Genomic DNA, 13,370 nt, shown 5'->3' with positions numbered 1-13,370 from the left:
ACCTTTCCAAATCGGCTGTGTTCTCATACATAAAATAAATGTTTCTGATATATGTGATTGTTCTTTGTGAAACATGATTTTTTTTTCATTTTATTGGACACTTAGAAGCCTATATTTTTTTACAGAAGTAGAATTACACCAAAATTCTTGCATATTTTGAAAGTTCAGGTTGTCCTGGAACAACACAATATATTGTTTTCCTGGGTAAATTTAAAGACCGCCCCAGGAAAGAGTGCAAAATATCTAAAAACTGCTTGGCAGTAGATGTTTGCTTCTAGGACAAAACGGCTGGCAGGGAAAGGGTTAAAGTGGATGGGAGCCACTTGAGGTAGTTTGTGTTGTTTTTACAGCCAACTTAGTTGCAGGGAGATTGATGATCATTCCTGCTTATGAAAAAGCCAATGCATGGTCCTTGTTAAACAGGTATTCAACAAAAAAAGGGGAAATAAAACCTTTAATGTGAGCGTTGAAAAATATATATAGACATACCTGATGCCAGAGATTAAAAGGAAACCATTTCCTAACATTGCATTACATTATTAGGACTTCAACTCCCAGAATCCATTACTTCAGATAGTTTTAGCCACCTTTTCTACATAAGCCCAGCTAAGCAAGGGGGTATATTCTCTTCATAAGTTACAGTTAGTTGCATAGTTAAATCGGCTTGAAAAAAGACAAAGTCCATCAAGTTCAACCCCTCTAAATGAAAACCCAGCATCCATACATACACACACCCCTTCATACCCTCACATCAATTATATATACCCATATCTATACTAACTATAGAATTTAGTATCACAATAGCCTTTGATATTATGTCTGTCTAAGAAATCATCCAAGCCACTCTTAAAGGCATTAACAGAATCAGCCATCACAACATCACCCAGCAGTGCATTCCACAACCTCACTGACCTCACTGTGAAGAACCACCATGTTGCTTCAAATTAAAGTTCTTTTCATCTAGTCTGAAGGGGTGGCTTCTGGTACGGTGATCCTCTTTATGGGTAAAAAGGTCCCCTGCTCTTTGTCTATAATGTCCTCTAATGTACTTGTACAGTGTAATCATGTCCCCTTGCAAGCGCCTTTTTTCCAGAGAAAACAACCCCAACATTGACAGTCTACCCTCATAATTTAAGTCTTCCATCCCTCTAACCAGTTTAGTTGCACGTCTCTGCACTCTATCCAGCTCATTTATATCCCTCTTAAGGACTGGAGTCCAAAACTGCACTGCATATTTCAGATGAGGCCTTACCAGGGACCTTTAAGGGTAGGGGCACACTGGGCGATTCGGAGAGATTTAGTCGCCTGTCGACCAATCTCCCAGAACGCCCTTTCTTGCGCCGGCTATAATGAAAAGTCGCCTGCGGCATGGCACACGCGGCGCTTCGTATTCCGAAGTCGCCCAAAGCAGCAGGCGCAAGACAGAGGGAAGTCGTTCGGGGAGATTGGTCGCCGCAAAGACGAGCCGATTAGTCACCAGGCGACTAAATCTCCCCGAATCGCCCAGTGTGCCCTACCCTAAAGAGGCATAATTATGTTTTCATCCCTTGCATTAATGCCCTTTTTTATGCAAGACAGAATGTATTTGCTTTAGTAGCCACAGAATGACACTGCCCACAATTAGACAACTTGTTATCTACAAAAAACTCAAGATCCTTCTCATAAGGAAACTCCCAACACACACTGCCATTTAGTGCAGAACCTTGCATTTATCAACATTGAACCTCATTTTCTAGTTTGCTGCCCAGTTTCCCAACTTAGACAAATCACTCTGCAAAGTGGCAGCATCCCTCATGGAACTTATAGTTCTGCACAATTTAGTATTATCTGCAAAAATAGAAACAGTACTTTCAATGCCCATCTCCAGGTCATTAATAAACAAGTTGAAAATCAAGGAACCTAGTACAGAGCCCTTTGGTACTCCGCTAACAACACTGGTTCAAGTGAGTAGTTCAAGTCAGAAGACCTGTTTCTACAAAATTTTACAAAATTGGGTTTTTGGTGTCCACAGACAAATATATGTGCTGAGTAGTAATACTGGGTTGAAATGTTACATGAACTGTCCATTATTGCCTTTAGTTCAAATTTCAGTTATATTCTCTTCTGTAAACTCTAATTATGTGGCCCTAGCTCTTTGTTCTATAACCAAACTTCAAACTTGCATATAAACATTCATTATATGTATCTGTTGTACTGGATAACAATACAAACTACCTGTGAATTGCAGGTTAATTGGAGCCATCTTTGGTAGGCCTCTACATGCAGGCAAATCTTTGTATGCACACAGCTGTTTCTGTAGCCTTTTTCTGAGACTTGCTTGTGTTCATTTTGGAGTGCTAGGGTAGTCCAAGGGAACAAAGTGGGATTTGCGATTTTAGCACCCTCCCAGGAAAAATTATTTCTGACTGGAGGAGCTGCTCTAAATTGTGTCCTCTCATGTTGAGATGGTAGCCACGCCCTGTACCACATACTGTAATCTAAAATTAGAAATGCCTGAGGAATTATATGACCATAAACTAACAAACTAAAGCTTAGCTTAAAGTAGTAGGATAGAAATGCTGCAGTTATGTTTGGGATTTTCTAAAAGTGAGCAGTTTTTATAAAATGTATTGAAAATCTCCTCTAAGCTTGCCAAGTTTGTGAAGTTTGTGTTATCAAAAGACAAACATCCCCTTACTTCTATTATTTTCTAGTAGAGTTCCCTTTCTCAAGATTTAAGAAGACTCTTCAGTTTAGTACTTTAAAAAGCCAGGTATCTGAATTAGTTATTGAGTTAGTGAGGGTTCCTAGCTTATTGTATCTCTCCGGGTGCTAGGGATCAGTAGTTGTTTACTGATGGTTGTTGTTATCTGTTGGGTGAATGTCTAACCAGGATGACCATATCTTTTCAAACTTAGCTGGGCAGCTCCAGCCTTCGTAGGCAAGTCTAATGGCAGGGAGTAGTTTGTTAGTTTGTTAACTAACTTAACCCACTGGGCTGTTGTAGGTACCGTGCTTCCCATCCAGTTAATAACAATTATTTTTTTGCATTATTAGTAGGACTCTGGCCAGTGACCTGGTTTTATTTAGTGGAAAATGATTTTCTACCAGTCCTAATAGACATATTTCAGGTGTGTGTAAGTTTGGAAAGTCTAAGCTGTTCTCCAGATATCGAGTTATGTCCCTCCAATATCTTTGTATTGGGGGGCATTCCCATGCCAAATGGAAGTAGGAGGCATTCAGATCTTGGCACCTGGGACACTTGGCCCTCTGGTTGACCAACCATCTTTAGCAGTTTCACTGGTGTGATATAAATCTGGTGGAGGAACTTGAATTGGATCATGTTGTCCCTAATAGATATCAGGTCACTGTATAGAGTGGCAGTTGCTTCCTCCCAATTGTTGAGAGTCAGAAGTAGCTGTAGCAATTTAGTTTTTGCTCTGGCAAATGGCAGGGGGTTGAGCCAGTCAGGGCCTGATAGAGACGACATGTGAGCTTTTTAGTTTGAGGGTTGAGAAGGATTGTGCCGGAGGGGTGATGTACTTTAATTTGAGGGAGCAAAATTGGGCCTGTTAGGCATGGCGTAGTGGTAGGTATCTGTAAAATTATATAGGATGGGTTCCAACTTTGGTTCTCAACTGCGTGAAAGTGGGAAAGGTATTTTCCACCAAAAGGTCTCCTAGTAGCTTAATCCCTATTAGTGACCAGTAGTGGAAGTCCTGGAGCCCCATGAGGTGTTGCAGATGGTAGTTTTTCCAGAGTGGCAAGTAGGGGGGAGAGGACTGGAGGAGAGCGACCAGAGATTTTACAAGCGGCTACCCATGCTCCGTATGGAGTTGTAATTGTTGCTGGGCAGGAGACATAGTCGGCTAGCTTCCTGTAAGGCAAGTAAGGGCTTCCCAGGATCCCAGCCGGAGGGCTAGGAGGGTTGAGCCTGTATCTGTATCTGCTAGCCAAAAACAATAGTAGAGATGTGGAAGGGCGAGTCCTCCTTCTGTTATGGGGGCTGTGAGCAGATTCCACGAGAGTAGAGGTACTTTGTTGGCCCATAGGAAGGGGATGAGGATGGAGTTTATCCTTCAAAATACTGACCTTGAGACCCACAATGGGTAATTGTGGAGTTTGTATAAATTCTGGCAAGTATATCATTTTAAACAAATTTACACTCTCCACAGAGTGTAAATGGTAGGTTGGACCAAACTGCAGTTGTAGTTCGAAACTGGCCTATGATGGGCTCAATATTGTCTTCGATGTAGGTCGTTAGGTCTGCTAAAATTAATATTCAGAGGTATTTGGTGTCCCATTTTATCCGTTGTGTACTTGTTGGCTGGTGTGGTGCAGGGTCTAGTGGCAAGTAGACTTGTCTTTGTTTATGGTAAGCCCTGAATACGTTCCAGAGTTTTGGCCAGTTTTGTGCTGAAGCGCTTCAAGGGCTGCTGGTACAGAATCCTGGTGATCTGCCAGGAATAGCAAGGTGTCGTCTATCAGCGCAAGTTTGTCCTCCAAATCGCCAAATTTAAATCCCCGTATGGTGGGGGGTCTGTCTGATATATAGGGCCAACGGTTCGATAGCAATGGCAAATAGTAGCGGCAACAGGGAACAGTCTTGCTTGGTACCTCATGTCAATGGAAATGAGGGGAGAGATCGGGGCGGTAGGCTGTTGATATAGTAGCTGGATCCAGCTAATGAACTGGTGGCCAAAGCAGCTGAGAGTTTCCCACAGATATGGCCACTCTACTGAATCAAACACTTTGGCTTAGTCTAAGGAGACCATGATCCTAGAACCAGTGTTGTCATGCTGGCTTTGTGTGTGTGTGTACACTTCCTTAGATTGGTTAAGGTTGATTTCGCTTCCATAAACCCTGACTGATTGGGGTGGATAATGGAAGAGATCTTTGTGTATCAGGACTATAATTGCTGCGTGGAATGATGGGGGGGGGGGAGGAAGCCTGTTTCAATTGCACTGATGAATGTTTCGTGGAGGTGGTGGAGAAGATTGCCTTTTATGTTATACCAAGCCACCGGAAACCCATCTGCAAAATAATTGGATCAGGTGTAGGTAAATGGCCCTCTTTTTGTCCTTTCAATGTTAGGTTCTTCCAACAGAGTATGGAAGCCGCCACTTCTCCTTGTCTTCATAAATTAAATCACAACTCTGGAGAACCAGTATCATCAGTCAAGTGATATTTTTATTTGGTAGCACTACATGTTTCGGATCTCTCTGATCCTTCCTCAGGTGCCAGTGTTCACAAAGTGCATATCCCCATACCCAACATTTAAATACAAGAAAAACCACCAACAAGATAGTCAGTTCCACAATGTGGCCAGACTTTGTTCAATCAATTAACAATTTCCAATGCAGTACTGCCCTCTAGGGGCCTACTCCAAAAGTACAAGACACTTAGGGCACTAGTTACAGTTGTATCAGTATGACAGTGTTTCAATTTTTTCGTACCTGTTACAATCATTCAGTCTATTCAATGTTGCCACTGTACATTTCCTGCAAGAAATAAAGAACTTTACTACAAAAAGCATTTTAGACTTTGTGCATCATTTAAACCATGTGGTTCCAATGTATTTAATATGTCAATCCATTTCGCCTCACATTGTAATAGCAGTTTCTTTCGATCTCCGCCTCTCATTGGTAATTTTACATCTTCAAGTATAAGCCATCTAAGGCTTGCACTTGTATGTTTATGGTTAAAGCAATGTTTTCCCACAGGTGTATGAGTTTTTATCTCATTAAGATTAAAGTTAGTAACGGATCTTTTATGCTCATTTATCCTTATTCGCACTTTTCTCGAAGTTTGCCCCACATACATTTTCCCACAGGGACATTTTAAGCCGTATACTACATAGTCCGTATTGCATGTATAGTATTGTTTGATAGGAATTTTGTTGCCCTTTAGTGGGTGAGTTACAAAGTCTCCTTTGATAATTGAGTTGCAGCAGCTGCAATTTAAGCATGGAAACGTTCCCATTTTTGGTGTACTTAGGAATCTCGTCTCGTTTTGCCTCTTATATATGTCAGATCTCACCAGTTTTCCTGCAAGATTTGGGCCTCTTTTGTATGAGAACAAAGGTGGTTCCCTACAATATTTCCCAAGTACTTTGTCCTTTTGTAATAGGGACCAGTGGTGGTTAACTAGTTTCTGTATGGTTTTACTGTTAGGTCCAAATTTGGATACAAAAGGTATTTGCTCTTTTTTTTGGTTTTTTATTGTTTTATTTAGCAGGGTGTCCCTATTCATCTGTAGAACCTCATCCCTTGTTTTTATTAGCAGTTCTCTTTGGTAACCCCTTGCTACAAATTTTTCAAGTAGGTTATTGGCACTATCTAAGTACTTCTGGTCGGTAGAGGCAATTCGTCTTACCCTTAGAAATTGGCCTTTAGGAATGCCCTTTATGGTGCTCGGTGTATGGTAACTGTTACTGTGAAGCATGTTATTACGCTCAGTTGGTTTGTTGTATAAGTCTGTCTCAAGTGTTTCACCATTCTTTATTACATTTACATCTAGAAAGTGTACTTTCTCACTACTATATTCCATAGTGAATTTTATGGTTGGATGCTGTGTATTAATACTTTGCAAAAATTCATTCAACATCGTTTCACTGGAGTCCCATAACAGAAAAATATCATCCACAAAACGTAAATAGCATTTTATATGGGATTTAAATTTACTTTGTCCAAGTATTATATTTTGCTCAATGTAATGCATGAATATATTGGCATAACTAGGAGCTAGGTTACTTCCCATAGCTGTCCCTTGTGTTTGAATATAGAAGGTTTTTTGCTGGACTAACTCAAGAAAGAGCCACAACCTTTTGCTACACGGATAAAGATATAGATGAAATCATCGCAAAAATTGACACGAAAACGAATTTCCAAATGGCACAAAGCAACACTGAGCTGAATAATCAACTATTGAACCTGTCAAGAAAAGAAACTACATTATCCTTACATAGCTCCACATTAATCGAATATGTAAAAGTGAAACGTATCCCAAGAGGCTTAAGAAGTGGACTACAACTTCTACATTTCCTAACAGATACTGAATTCCATGAAAAATGGGAAGGAATCTGGAATAAGGCCAGCCTAGATGCAATGGTGCTGACCATTCAGTACCTGCAGCCTGAGATTGTCAAAATACAGAAAGAAATAGCAGCGATCAAAGAGAAGCTAAAGGAGCTATACACTGATAAAGCGCTCCTTGAAAGATCGTTTGAACATATCCATTCATTAACAGAAAAACATAAGAATGACTTACTGGGGCGAAAACTCCGCAAATTTGAAAGGGATACCCGCGATTACGCCGCTGGGAGAATCTATGCCTGGAAGGAAGGGTCCCCGAGGCAGCAACGCGCACAAGAGTTTGGACTGCCGGGACGCCGTAGACCACGTGACTCCTGGAGAGACCGGCGCCATCTTGGTCCACCACAGTGGAGCTCCGGAGGCAGCGACTCAGAAGGGATGCAATACAGCGACGTGGAAGAGTTCCCCCAACGCCAGCTATCTTTTTCCAGTCGGGAGCGGCAGGGGAGAGATACTAGGGGAGGAGATTACAGGGACCGTACCACAGATCGCGGCACCACAGGAGTCCCAGGCGCAGACGGCAACACGCAGCGGAAATCCCAGAGGAAGCAGGCTCCTCGCCAGTTTTACAGACCGTAAAACAGACTGTACCTACACTAAAGATAATGGACGCTTCCAATAATGACAATTATGCGGATGGCTTAATCATAAACCTCTCAGACTATAACATAACTGCGGAAGAGAGGGATGTAATTAATAAAGGTTTGGGATTTATACCCACATATAAAACTAACCTGTTTGAATGGAAAACAGATTTTTTCAAGTTTATAAGGAGGCTGAAATTAAAGATTCATTTTGACAACTGTAAAGATACAAAGCTAACTAAAACTGGTGATTGCATGGCTAAGTTTAAACCTAAAACTGACTTTGTCCCTGATGTAAATAATGAGGCCCTGGCACTATTTGAGGGTGTAATATTGCATGAGGTTGGGAAAATTTGGAACCCCGAAACTGATAAAAAATATAACAACATAACGACAATTGAACGAAAAGCTTTACGTAATTTAGAAAACAATGCTAATATCATAGTCAAAAAAGCGGATAAAGGAGGGGGCATTGTAATTCTAAATAGAAGTGACTACATTAATGAGGCATTGAGGCAACTTAACAACACAGACCATTATAAAATGTTACAATCTGATCCTACATGGGTTATAAAAAAACAAATAGATGATGTAATATCCAGTGCATTTGATTCTGGGATCATCACTAAAAATAACAAGGAGTTTCTTATGACCCCACACCCTCGGGTACCAGTCCTATACCTACTACCAAAAATACATAAAAGTATGATAAATCCCCCAGGTAGACCCATTGTATCTGGTATGGGTTCCATCCTACAACCATTGTCCCAATTTGTCGATGCTTTTCTTCAAGAAATTGTAACAAATATACCGGAATGTTTAAGGGATACAACTGATTTCTTATGCAGACTAAAAAACTTTACAAAAGTGGGAAAAGATTGGATTTTGTGCAGTATTGACGTACAATCCCTATATACCTCCATCCCGCACATAGAAGGTATACACTATATTGAAGAAGCATTGTTGGCCACTAAAAACCCGCATAACCTCATATATTTTCTACTGGAGTTACTTTCTATAGTACTAAAGAAAAATTATTTTAGATTTGATAAAACCTTCTATATTCAAACACAAGGGACAGCTATGGGAAGTAACCTAGCTCCTAGTTATGCCAATATATTCATGCATTTCATTGAGCAAAATATAATACTTGGACAAAGTAAATTTAAATCCCATATAAAATGCTATTTACGTTTTGTGGATGATATTTTTCTGTTATGGGACTCCAGTGAAACGATGCTGAATGAATTTTTGCAAAGTATTAATACACAGCATCCAACCATAAAATTCACTATGGAATATAGTAGTGAGAAAGTACACTTTCTAGATGTAAATGTAATAAAGAATGGTGAAACACTTGAGACAGACTTATACAACAAACCAACTGAGCGTAATAACATGCTTCACAGTAACAGTTACCATACACCGAGCACCATAAAGGGCATTCCTAAAGGCCAATTTCTAAGGGTAAGACGAATTGCCTCTACCGACCAGAAGTACTTAGATAGTGCCAATAACCTACTTGAAAAATTTGTAGCAAGGGGTTACCAAAGAGAACTGCTAATAAAAACAAGGGATGAGGTTCTACAGATGAATAGGGACACCCTGCTAAATAAAACAATAAAAAACCAAAAAAAAGAGCAAATACCTTTTGTATCCAAATTTGGACCTAACAGTAAAACCATACAGAAACTAGTTAACCACCACTGGTCCCTATTACAAAAGGACACAGTACTTGGGAAATATTGTAGGGAACCACCTTTGTTCTCATACAAAAGAGGCCCAAATCTTGCAGGAAAACTGGTGAGATCTGACATATATAAGAGGCAAAACGAGACGAGATTCCTAAGTACACCAAAAATGGGAACGTTTCCATGCTTAAATTGCAGCTGCTGCAACTCAATTATCAAAGGAGACTTTGTAACTCACCCACTAAAGGGCAACAAAATTCCTATCAAACAATACTATACATGCAATACGGACTATGTAGTATACGGCTTAAAATGTCCCTGTGGGAAAATGTATGTGGGGCAAACTTCGAGAAAAGTGCGAATAAGGATAAATGAGCATAAAAGATCCGTTACTAACTTTAATCTTAATGAGATAAAAACTTATACACCTGTGGGAAAACATTGCTTTAACCATAAACATACATGTGCAAGCCTTAGATGGCTTATACTTGAAGATGTAAAATTACCAATGAGAGGCGGAGATCGAAAGAAACTGCTATTACAATGTGAGGCGAAATGGATTGACATATTAAATACATTGGAACCACATGGTTTAAATGATGCACAAAGTCTAAAATGCTTTTTGTAGTAAAGTTCTTTATTTCTTGCAGGAAATGTACAGTGGCAACATTGAATAGACTGAATGATTGTAACAGGTACGAAAAAATTGAAACACTGTCATACTGATACAACTGTAACTAGTGCCCTAAGTGTCTTGTACTTTTGGAGTAGGCCCCTAGAGGGCAGTACTGCATTGGAAATTGTTAATTGATTGAACAAAGTCTGGCCACATTGTGGAACTGACTATCTTGTTGGTGGTTTTTCTTGTATTTAAATGTTGGGTATGGGGATATGCACTTTGTGAACACTGGCACCTGAGGAAGGATCAGAGAGATCCGAAACATGTAGTGCTACCAAATAAAAATATCACTTGACTGATGATACTGGTTCTCCAGAGTTGTGATTTAATTTACGGAAACCCATCTGCCCCAGGAGTTTTGCCCATTGAGAGTGCAGCCATTGCTTCTGCTATTTCCAGTTCTGTAATGGGGCTATCTAGGTAGGCAGTTTCTTCGGGTATCGGGTGGGGGAAGTCTATGGGGTCCAAGAATTCTGACAGTTGTACATCCGTATAAGTGACCTTGGAGCAGTAAAGGGTTTCGTAAAACCTGGCAAAACAATATATGATGTCATGGGGGTTGGATACTAATGTTCCCCCTGCATCCCTAATTCTCAGCATCAGGGTTTGTGTGTGTCTGATAGTGGCTAGTCGCCTAACATTTTCCATGCCTTGTCATCCTGGTCAAGCACCCTTATATATGTTTTCACCCTCACTAAGGACCTCCACTGCCTCTTTACTTAGGGCTCGAGCTGCAGCAATTTCGCTTATAAGGATGCCCGTGCCACAGCTTTAGATGCCTCTCATAAAATAGCAGGGGATGCAGTGCTCTGGTTGGTGGACCATTAATTGATGTATTCCTCTTGGGACTGATCCCTAACTTGAAGGTGGGAAAGACATAGTCGGCTCAGTCTCCGTTAGGCCTGTTCACATCTGAGGGTAGGTGTGAGCACCACAGACAATGGGGAGTTGTCCAAGAAGGCCATGTATTCTGCCGAGTCTACTAGCTATGCAAAATCTGCAGAAGCAAGGACAATGTCTATGTGTACTGCAGGATTATTGCTGCTCATCTGGATGTTTCCATCTCCACAGCTCTAATACTTCTGAAGAATTTATCCATTTTTTTAAACCCGGGCTGTGGCCCCTAGTCTTGGCCACCCTATCCAGCTGGGGGTCCAACGTGGCATTGAAATCCCCTATGATGCATAAGGGTGCTGCTGGTAGGGACGCAAGGATTTTATAAATATTTTCTAATACTGTCATTGAGAAGGGGGGAGGACAGAACACATTGACTAGGATTAGTGGTTGGTTGTTGAGCTTGCAGTATAGGACTATATAACGGCCATAGAAGTCAGTGCGTACTTCTAGGAAGTCAAACGGCGCCCCTTTCCTGACCAAGAGGGAGACACCTCTGGCATGTGTTTAAAAGGGTGCATGATATGCCTGTGCCACCCAAAGAGAAAAAAAGTCTCCTGTAGCATTAGTACAGAGGGGGGGGGGGGTGTTTCTTGATATAATCGAATAGGAGAGCTCTTTTGAATTTACAGTTACGACTCCTAACATTCCAAGAGATGATTGCTATACCTTGCATATTGTATTGTCACACACATTATTTTCAGTGGCCAGAGCATTACATTGCTTCTCTCTAGTACTGGGGCAGCGCCCCTAACTAGCATTGCACACGAGGAAAGGAGGCTGAAAGCCGTCTTTACACCTTCCCAAGCAACTTTGATCTTTTGGGACCTTTTTGTGTGGATGGTTTTACACAGGGGGAGCTTCCAGGAGGACGATGCATAGATATGCTTTTTAAAAAAACCATTGCCATGTGAGTGCATTTTAATTCTTGATTTTATTTTTACACTATTTGCTGCTGCATGTCGATTTACAGTTCATACCAGGAGAAGTGCTTCACAATTCTTTACGTGCAAGTTGATATTCTATGTTTGTGAGTACTCACCTAAACAAGTCTCTAAGGAAAGTTCTTTAACCCTTTGGTGGTGGTTAATACCGAATGAGGGTAACACTTATAAGGTGAAGGTATAAGGTTATATGTGGGGACTCGGATCCTATGTGCGCAATGTGCAGTCCATGTCAGTATAAGGTGTTGCATTATAGTGTCTAGGGAATAGGCCAAATGTATTAGGTGCCTCTGAGAGGACACAGTGTTAGTTAATCTTTTGCACACCATACTGTACAGAGGCTGATCAGTCCACCCTTCTAACAGAAGGGCTATGTGACATCGCGCTTGAGGATAATACACCATACCTTCCTACCATCCGTTTGGGGGTACCCCAGAACAACCCTCGTACAACGTTCACCCAACACTTATCCTCTCTCTAATATACTGCACTGTTGCTAATTTAGTCCTCCATATATTCCCTGATTACTATTCAGCCAGTATAGGGATACGGGTGATGCAAGATCTATATGGGAACAGTCTAATGAATTAATTACACTGCTACCCCTTTCTACTCAGATAATTGATCTATTTCCACCCTTTCTTTTAATTGTTTTTAGTGGTTTTATCAATTAATTCCCTTTCAGTCCATGAATTTTAGTGATCAAATAAAAGTTACTTTTTATCGGGTTTCCTTATTGAGTCCAAGCTGTAGTTTCCAGCATAATTCTATGTTCACAAACACAAGCACTTGCACTTTAAAGATTGTAGTCACCATGAATTGACAAGAATTTCACTTTCGAATATTTAACTATTTATTTATTGATCACAGAAGAGATGTTACAAAAAAACACATGATTCACAATGATTTAATTAAGTCTATAGTTGATCACATTAAGCTGGAAGACACAGTTGTCTGTACAAGGTTGTTTTGGGATTGTGCGACGCCATACACTCCGCTTTTTTTGTCTCTTCTCTTGAGCAATACATTAGGTTGTGACTTATAAGGTGAAGTTAATTGTTTTGCTTTTCACACAAGAGGGGGCAACATTGTTAAACAATATTACCCTATATTCTGTTCTGTCTGTCCCCTGTGCCTTTGGCGCTGGCTTTTCATTTTTAGTGATATTTTTGCGGACTTGAAGGGATACAAGTAGGAGCCGGCTGGGATTTGTGGACACAATTAAACCTTGGGCCTGTTTTTCTTCTAGGATACAGAGTAATTCAGGCCTAGCGTGCGTAGTCACCATTTAACTCCTATAAATGAAGCACGTTGTTTCCGGTTGGTTGTGGAGTAATCTGGATACAAGGGCACTAAAGCCCCATTGTAAGTAAGTCCCTTATTTTTTGTGGCGGCCATGGCTGCATCCCAGTCGCAGTAATTTAGAAACCGCATTATTAGAGGCCCGGGGTTAGCTCCAGCTTGGTGCGGCCGGGTTGGAATGCGGTGGGCCCGCTCGATAACCA

At 40.8% G+C, this 13,370-nt stretch overlaps 1 protein-coding gene and 1 long non-coding RNA gene across 6 annotated transcripts in view; both read left to right on the top strand.

Moving 5' to 3' along the window:
- The window catches only part of mfhas1.L (malignant fibrous histiocytoma amplified sequence 1 L homeolog), a 58,516-nt gene that overhangs the window by 11,207 nt on the left and 33,939 nt on the right, over positions 1–13,370 (top strand). The gene's annotated exons all lie outside the window — the stretch shown is intronic.
- Positions 9,660–12,957, top strand: LOC121403673. Its single transcript, XR_005967439.1, has 2 exons — positions 9,660–12,037; positions 12,912–12,957. It is a non-coding gene; the product is annotated as an uncharacterized LOC121403673 (long non-coding RNA).

The sequence above is a fragment of the Xenopus laevis genome, chromosome 1L (assembly GCF_017654675.1).
Source record: "Xenopus laevis strain J_2021 chromosome 1L, Xenopus_laevis_v10.1, whole genome shotgun sequence".
NCBI classification, from domain to species: Eukaryota; Metazoa; Chordata; class Amphibia; order Anura; family Pipidae; genus Xenopus; species Xenopus laevis.
Note: the sequence above shows the minus strand (reverse complement) of the source record. Positions and strands in the feature narration are given on the sequence as shown.